The sequence below is a fragment of the Stegostoma tigrinum genome, chromosome 1 (assembly GCF_030684315.1).
Source record: "Stegostoma tigrinum isolate sSteTig4 chromosome 1, sSteTig4.hap1, whole genome shotgun sequence".
Taxonomy (NCBI): Eukaryota; Metazoa; Chordata; class Chondrichthyes; order Orectolobiformes; family Stegostomatidae; genus Stegostoma; species Stegostoma tigrinum.
In genome coordinates, this window is record NC_081354.1 from 133,278,208 (window position 1) to 133,286,591 (window position 8,384).

The following is an 8,384-nucleotide window of genomic DNA, read 5'->3' on the forward strand; positions in this document are numbered from 1 at the left end:
AGCTTATAACACTTTCCTAAAAAAAAGAAATATTACAAGTTTTTCAAGTGGAATAGATTACAAGAGTAGGGAGACAATGCTTCAGTTAGCTTGGATGTTTGTGTAATCACCTCTGGTTCCTCCCTTCATTTATTTGAATTGTAGGAAGTTGAGGCCTCTGTATTGATCCCTGTGGCACACTAACCATTTCATCTTACCAAACAGAAAGTTACCCATTTATAATCACTGCTTCCTGTTTACCATTGATACAGTATACAGTACTGGTCTTTTAAAAGGAAGGATACAAGTGTAATTGAAGCCATTTACTAGACTAATACCAGAAATGGGTGGGTTGCCTTTATGAAGAAAGGTCAGACAAGCTAGGCTTGTGTCTGCTGGAGTGATAATGGGAACTGCAGATGCTGGAGAATCCAAGATAATAAAATGTGAGGCTGGATGAACACAGCAGGCCCAACAGCATCTCAGGAGCACAAAAGCTCCTCTGATGAAGGGTCTAGGCCCAAAACGTCAGCTTTTGTGCTCCTGAGATGCTGCTGGGCCTGCTGTGTTCATCCAGCCTCACATTTTATTATCTTGTGTCTGCTGGAGTTCAGATGAGAAAGAGGGCACTTTGTATGAAACAGATAAGATCTTGACATGGTGAATGTGGAAAAGACATTTCCCCTTGTAGGAAATTCTAGAACTGGGGCCACTACTTTAAAAAAAATTAAAAAGTCGTTGCCCATTCAAGAAAGAAATTAGGATTATTTATTTTCTCTCAGACTCCTCTTTAAGGCAACGGAAGCACAGTCCTTGCGTGTTTAAAGGCAGAGGCAGGTAGATCCTAAGTAAGCAATGGAGTGTACTGTTATCAGGGATACAAAGGAATGTGGAGTAATCAGATTAGTTATAATCTTTAAAATGACTGAGGAGCCTTGAACGGCCCAGTGGTCCACTCTTGCTTTCAATTTGTATGTTTATCTGTAAAACAGTATTTTGCTAGTAAAGGTCAACATCTTCTGCTCAGAAGGCAGCAGTGAGGCCTTAGCAACCTACCTAATGGCTCAGTCAATTCAGAGGGCAGTTAAGGATTGATACAAGAGCACAAGATGGAAGAGGAGTCGACTATTTGGCCTGTTGAGTCTGCTCCACCATTCATAGAACAATACAGCACAGGAATGGGTTCGGCGGCCTGTGATGTTGTGCTGAACTTGTGCCAAATTAAACTAATCCCTTCTGCCTGCCCATGGTCCATATCCCTCCATTCCTTACATATTAATGCTCATCTAAAAGCCCCTTAAAACGCCCCTTTCATATCTGCCTCCTCCACTACCCAGACAGCACATTCCAGGCAGCTACCACAGTCTTAAAAAACGTCCTTTGCATCTCCTTTGACCGTTTCGCCTCTTACCTTAAATGCATGCCCCCTAGTATTAGGGATTTCAACTCTGGAGGAAAAAAAAGATTCTGACTGTCAACCCTATCTATGCCTCTCAGTTTTAGAAAACGCTAGTCAGGTCTCCCCTCAGCCTCTGCTGTTCCAGAGAAAACAACCCTAGTTTGTCCAGACACCCCTTATAGCTCATACCCTCTAATCCATACTGCATCCTGGTAAACCTGTTACGCACCTTCTCCAAAGCCTCCACATCCTTCCTATAACGTGGCAACCAGAATTGAATGCAATCAAAGCGCGACTTAGCCAGAAAAGGTTCTACAAAACAAAAACAAGTTGCAGGAAAAGCTCAGCAGATCAGGCAGCATCTGTGAAAAAAAATCAGAGTTAATGTTTCAGGTCCAGTGACCCTTCCCAGTTCTGGGGAAGGGCCAGACCTGAAATGTTAACTGATGTTTCTTCACAGATGCTGCTAGACTTGCTGGGCTTTTCTTGCAACTTCTGTTTTTGTTCCTGATTTACAGCATCTGCAACTCTTTCAGTTTTTAAACAAAGTTTCATACAGCTGCAACATCATTTTCTGACTCTTGAACTGAATACCCTGACCCATAAAAGGCATGCATGCCATACGCTTTCTTTACTACCCATTCATTACAACCTGGGGTAACCTTGGGTTTCAGCCCCGTATTCCTGCCTGCTTCGCCAATCTCTTAATTCCATGAGACATAACAAGATTTGTCTTTCCCAGGCTGAAATGTAATCAATAATACAGCATTCATGCATTGGAATAGGGAATTCTATTGATTCAACTTTATTGCTAAGGATCCAGAGTCACATTTAGCCAGACTGTTAATGCGAGATGTTTTTCCTGAAATCAATATTAAAATCAATATTTTTGCCAACAGTCTGTTAACTAGATAATCACCATTCCTGATGCTAGCTGTTTAATCAATATCCATTTCAAATCCACCAATGGTATGGAGATTTGAACACATGTCAGCCTCATTTATCTTAATTTTTTTTGCAGCCTCTGGATGTTTTAAACAAGTGGGCACCTTTCAATTTTTTTTTGCACACCCAAGGTAACTTAGTTAAAAGCAAATCCTGAGTAGCTGTGTAACTTAGACTATATTGGTCCATATCTCTAGTTTACCAGTCCAGTAATTTAAAGGTAAAGTTGCCATAGTCTTACCAAAACTATAGGGTTGCTCTGTTGTTACAGCGATGACTGGTGGTTGTTTGAACTAAGGGTCACCACACCTCAGATGAGGGGAGATGTTGAGAAGGAAAATCCTTCATGGTAACCTCAGCCAGTGCAGGAATTGGATCCACACTGTTGATGCTAATTTTGATATTCAATTAAGCACTTACTGTCACATAAACCATTGAGATGGACGGACGGACGGATGGATAACTTGCCTGAAGTCCACGACTGTCAGTTGCTTTATGCTGATTATCTGCTTCTGCTCAAAGACTTTATACTTCGGTAAATAATTGATGGATATTGATTAAACCTGTTAGTTGTTAAATTAACAGAATTAACAAAAAGATTACAGTTCAAATTGATGGCGTCAATTATACTTTCATAATCCTATTTGCTGACTTACAGCAGCCAGGGTGGTGTTTGGTCAGCTGGAAGTGTTATTGTGCCAAAGGAAAGATCTGACAATTTTCAACAAAATATCAATGCATGGGATTCTGAAGTGATTTATGTGGATCAGTTAAGTGAAACTTTACACATTTTAATCTTGTTTATTACAATGTGGAGTCCTCTGCATTAGCATAAATAATTGATTTTTGCCCAATGACAAAGAAGCAGTCTGCCTTTTGTTAAGATGGGTTGTTAGAAAGAATTGCCACAAATGTTTGAAATATTTGTAATGTGCATTCCAGATATCATTAACTTGAAGGCTATGGATGCTAGTGGCTAAGAACCAGAGTCCCCTTTGCTGTGGATAAAAGGTCAGGTATGTGTCTTCATGGGTTTGGAGGAAGGGTCAGGCAACTAAAAAAGTTAACTGATTTCTCTCCATAGATGCAGCCATGCCTGCTGAGCGTTTCCAGCAATTTCTGCTTTTGTTTCTGATGGACAGCATCTGCTGTTTTATTCTCGGTTTGTGTGGCTTCATGCCTTGTGTTTGTTGGCTGAGCAACCCAACTGACTATTTTGAACTCAAGTAACCACTTCTTATATTCAGAATCTGTTACACAAGATGTCGATTGTCTGAGTTTCAGATGATCAAAATACTTGCAGCGTCTCTACAAATTCATCCGTTTTTCATGTTGTATGGTACTGAGCTTGTGTAGAAGTGAACATGCAAAAACTAATGACCCTTGCAGATACGGTCTGGGAAGCGACAACTTTTGTTCCTGCCAAAATCATTACCTCGGAATAAGTTAACCTCGTCAATAGATAATTTTAAAAAAACAAAACAACTGTCACTGTTCTGAATGTCAAGTCTAATTTTAACTGCACTCAAAGGAATAGGTATATGCTGCTATTAATTACATTTATTAAAACTTTGGCTTTTAGCGTGCTCTCTGGGGGAAATCTTATCGATGTGAGTTTTCAAAGGAATGGCAACCACAGGCAGACTGACACTGCTCGTACTTTCTGCTGGTTAAACAGAGCTTTATATTGCAATAGCAACTCAGAAATGCAGAGAATACTTCAAATCCAATTGTGACTTGATAGTCACAAATAGTCAGGGGAAGGCAGACAACACCCATATTCTCATGACAATGGTTGCTGTATTCTGTGATTTAAATGTTTATCAGCACAGACAGCCACTTTGGCTCCTGTAAAAGGCTAAGTATGTTTGTACGTGTGGTTAAAGTAGCAGGGATGTATATATTAGGGTGCATGTGGATGGGGTGCCAGTTAAGTCAGCTATCTGAGCTTAATGTGGAATGTAGGTTTTGATGTGTTCAGTTTGGCAGCAGTGGGGTTCAGGTCTGCCATGGAAACGAACATTCCTTATTCAACCAATGGACCCAATAATATGTCAGGTCCTGAGGAGAGGCAGTGTTGGACTTTAGTGGGAGAGGATGTTGCTAGGTTAGGGTCCATGGAAATTTAAGGTTCAACTTTGAAAACAGCTGTCACTTGATAGGTTCAAACCAGGTCACCAGAGCTACTAGTCCAATGACAATGCCACTGTGCCAGCTTCTCTCCCTGTAAGTCTTAATATAAGAGATACATTAAGCTGTATGATTTGATGAAGATGATGTTAATATTCCCTTCAAAAAACTTCTTTGCCTCACCACATGCACCTCTTCTGCACTCTCAGCCATGTTTACCTTTGCACTCAGTTGTGGTTAGAGCTACAACTTTCTGTTTTCATTCCAGTTCCTTCTTTTGGAATCATCCTCAGGAATCCCAATAAGTTCCCATGGTTTCCCCATGCAACAGTCAGCATTCTGACTGAAGGTGTCCCACTTTATTCGAATGGAAGCATTGACCTTCTATTAGAGTTCCACTCGCAGGACCCTTTTCGTTAAAACCCCAGCCAGAACAGGAATTCCGGGGGCATTCCCAGTGGGTCTTTCATTGCCCTGGCTACTTGTTTTCCTTTCGCTTTCCCATTATTCTTTCCTGATTTATGGAAGTGACAGAAAAAGACCAATTCAAGTTTATGGATCAACTCAAATATCAGTCACATTTGCTAAAAGCAAAATACTGTGATGCTGGAAGATTGTAGTATGGGAACAAACTGGCACCCAACATAAAAGGGGAATACCAAAGTCTTTTACAGATATAAATGGTAAGAACGGTAAAAGGAGTTGTGTCGATTAGGGATCAGAAAGGGGATTTCCACATGGAAGCAGGATGCATGTCTGAGGTATTAAACAAATATTTTGCACCTATCTTTGCCTAGACACTAGATGCTATCCAGGCATAGTACCAGAAGAGGAAATTATCCCTACGAAGGTTCAAAATAGATAAGGAATAAGTGTTGGACAGACTATAGGTACTTAATTTTGACAAGGTACCAGGACAGTGGGAGATGCTTCCAATAATATTGAAGGAGGTGACACCAGATACTGGATACTGGCCATAATTTTTCAGGCTTCCTTAGACACTTGCAAAAGACTACAGAATTACAAATATCACAGCCTTGTTCAAAAAAAAATTGCAAGGGTAAGCCCAGCAATTACAGACCAGTTTAACTTCAATGGCAGGGAAGTTTTTAGAACCAATTATTCAGAGTAGAATTAGTGGTCAGAGGGAAAATTGTGGACAAATTGAAGAGGCAGCATGGATTTCTGAAGGGAAGTTTTGTTCAAATAACATGCTGGAGTTTTTGAAGAGGTAACAAAAGATTGATGAGAGCAATGCTGCCATTGTGGAGTACATCGACTACAAATGGTTTTATTCATTCATGAGATGAGGGCATCACTGGTGAAGGCAACATTTATTGCCCATTTAATTGCCTAAAGGGCAGTTAATTATATTGCTGTGGGTCTGGAATTACGCGTAGGCTTGGCCAGGTAAGGATGGCAGTTTCCTTCCCTAAAGGGCATTAGAGGGGGAAACTACCATCCTTACCTGGCCAGGCCTACATGCAACTCTGGACCCACAGGGGAGGCTATGGTCTAGTGGTATTAGTGCTAGGCCATTAATCCAAAGACCCAGACAACATTTTGGGACCTGGGTTCGAATCCTGCCATGGCAGACAGTTTATTGAATTCAAATTCCATTGTCTGGAATTAAGAATCTAATTATGGCCATGAATCCATTGTTGATTGTCAGGAAAATCCCACCTCGTTCACTAACGTCCTTTAGGGAAGGAAAATGCCATCCTTCCCTGGTCTGGCCTACATGTGACTCCACACCCACAACAATGTGGTTGATTCTGAACTGTCCTCTGGGCAATTAGGGATGGGCAGTAAATGCAGCCTAGCCAGTGACATCCTCATCCCATTAATGAATCAAAAAATGTCACGGTCAATGATACAATTTAAGGTGTGTTGTCTAAAAATGATTTATTTTAAGAGTTCAACGTTTTGGACTGGTGGCATTGGGGTTTTAGTCTAATGTTTATGAGGGTGTTTACTGATTAACTTATCAGTAGTTCAAGATCTATGTTTTTTCTTAATGCCAGTATATGAGAGAGAGTCTCTAGAATGATAATGAGAATTGGTTTGCATTGGGAGAGTTTCAGGAGTGGACAGTAATTTATTTAATAGCATTTATTTGGTTTCAGTTTGAAGAATCAGGAATTTTTGCTTGGGGAATAAACCATAGCTTGAAAAGCTTTTATTTTCAGTGTGCAGGAGTGCTAGTTGGAGTTTGAGGTTTAAAAACAGTTCCTGCTGAAGACATAAGATAATTCTGAAAAGTTAGGAAATAGGTTACCTCAGGTATAAATATTTTAGCTTAAAAGTTCCAGGACAGAAGAGCTTGGTTAGCATCCAGAAGGGGTTGTTTGATGCTCAAAATCTAAGATCAGTTGTGTGACCATAAAAGGAGGAGGCTTTCAAATGCTCAAGACTGGGGATTGAAAGAAACTGTTAAGTCAAACCTATAATATGTGATAGACAGAGAATCTTCTCTTGCTTTTGAGTGCTATGAAGTGATAGTGTTGGAATGGATGGTATTATATCTTTACTGTGTGTTTTGAAATCTTCATTAGACTACGTTGCATATTACCTCTTCAATGGAAAGGGGATCCAGTAGATGTAATATATTTGAATTTCCAAAGAAGTTAGATAACGTACCACACAAGGTACTTAATAAGATAAGAGCTCTGGGTTTTGGGGTAGTTTCAACATAGACAGAGGATCGATTAGCTAAGAGAAGTTGTCCCCTTTATCACCTTTTCAGGATGGCAACCTGAAACAAGAGTATTGCCACAGGGATGAGTGCTGTGGCCACAATTATTAATATATTAAAAACTCTAAACTTACTCTGACTTAATCAGTTGAAATGGAGGCCATTGAAGGCAAGACAGTCCCCATTACAGGTAGCCGAGGTCTCTTACAGACTGGACACAAGGCCTTGAGCTTTGAAGCCTGGTGTGATCTGGAGGCACAGATTGGGGCAGAAGGACAGTAACTGACTCTTTTTAAAAATTTTATATTTATTATTTTTTCTATTTTATATTCTATTCTATTTTATACGAAATACTTAAGTATTTGTACCTAGGTATCTTGTACCCAAGATGGCATCATAAGTGGTGACTTTTAACCTTTTATTGTACTCATTTGAATACATGTGCCAATAAAGCTAGTTCTAATTCTAGTAGATTTAATGACTTGGAATGAGGCCTAATTTGTGAATGACAAAAATAGATGGGAAGGCAGGTGGTAAGAATGACAGAGACTAAGAGAGATGCAGACAGGTTTAATGAGGGAAACGGGTAGCCAGTGGCCTAGTGGTATTATCACTGGACTGTTAATGCAGAGACCCAGGTAATCTTCTGGGACCTGAATTTGAATCCTGCAGATGGTGAAAATTGAATTCACAAAAAACAAATCTGGAATTAAAAAGAATCTAACAACCACATGTATTCATTATTGATTGTCAGGAAAAAGCTCATCTAGTTCACTAATGCCCTTTAGGGAAGGAAACTGCCATCTTTACCTGGTCTGGCCCACGTGACTCCAGATTCTCAGTAATGTAGCTGGTTCTGAACTGCTCTGGGCAATGAAGCATGGGCAATAAATGCTGGCCTAGCCAGTGACACCCTCATCCCATGAATGAATCTAAAAAAAATTAGCAGATGGAGTATTATGTGAGAATATGTGGAGTTGCATACTTTAGCAGGAAGAATGGAGGAGCTGAATATTACTTAAACGGACTGAGACTACAGAAAACTGTAGCATTGAGGGATTTGGTGTGTCCACATGCGTGAATCACAAAATGCTAGCTGTGAAGTTCAGCAGGTAATATGGAAAGGTTTGCGTGCTTTTATTTCAAAAGGGAATGGAGTATAAAAATAGGGAAGTCTTACTAAAACAATACAAGACACAATTATGGCCATATTTAGGATACTTTGGATGTTTTTTG

General features: G+C 40.0%; 1 protein-coding gene across 6 annotated transcripts in view; it reads right to left on the reverse strand.

The window, feature by feature from the left end:
- The window catches only part of akr1a1a (aldo-keto reductase family 1, member A1a (aldehyde reductase)), a 50,742-nt gene extending 47,878 nt beyond the window's left edge, over positions 1 to 2,864 (reverse strand). For 2 of the 6 annotated variants that reach the window (XM_048547519.2, XM_048547121.2), the window contains exon 1: positions 2,744 to 2,864. The gene's annotated coding sequence lies outside the window, so the exon portion shown is untranslated. The other 4 variants (XM_048547430.2, XM_048547275.2, XM_048547346.2 and 1 more) reach the window with 3 other exon arrangements.
- Positions 2,865 to 8,384: the final 5,520 nt, after the last annotated feature.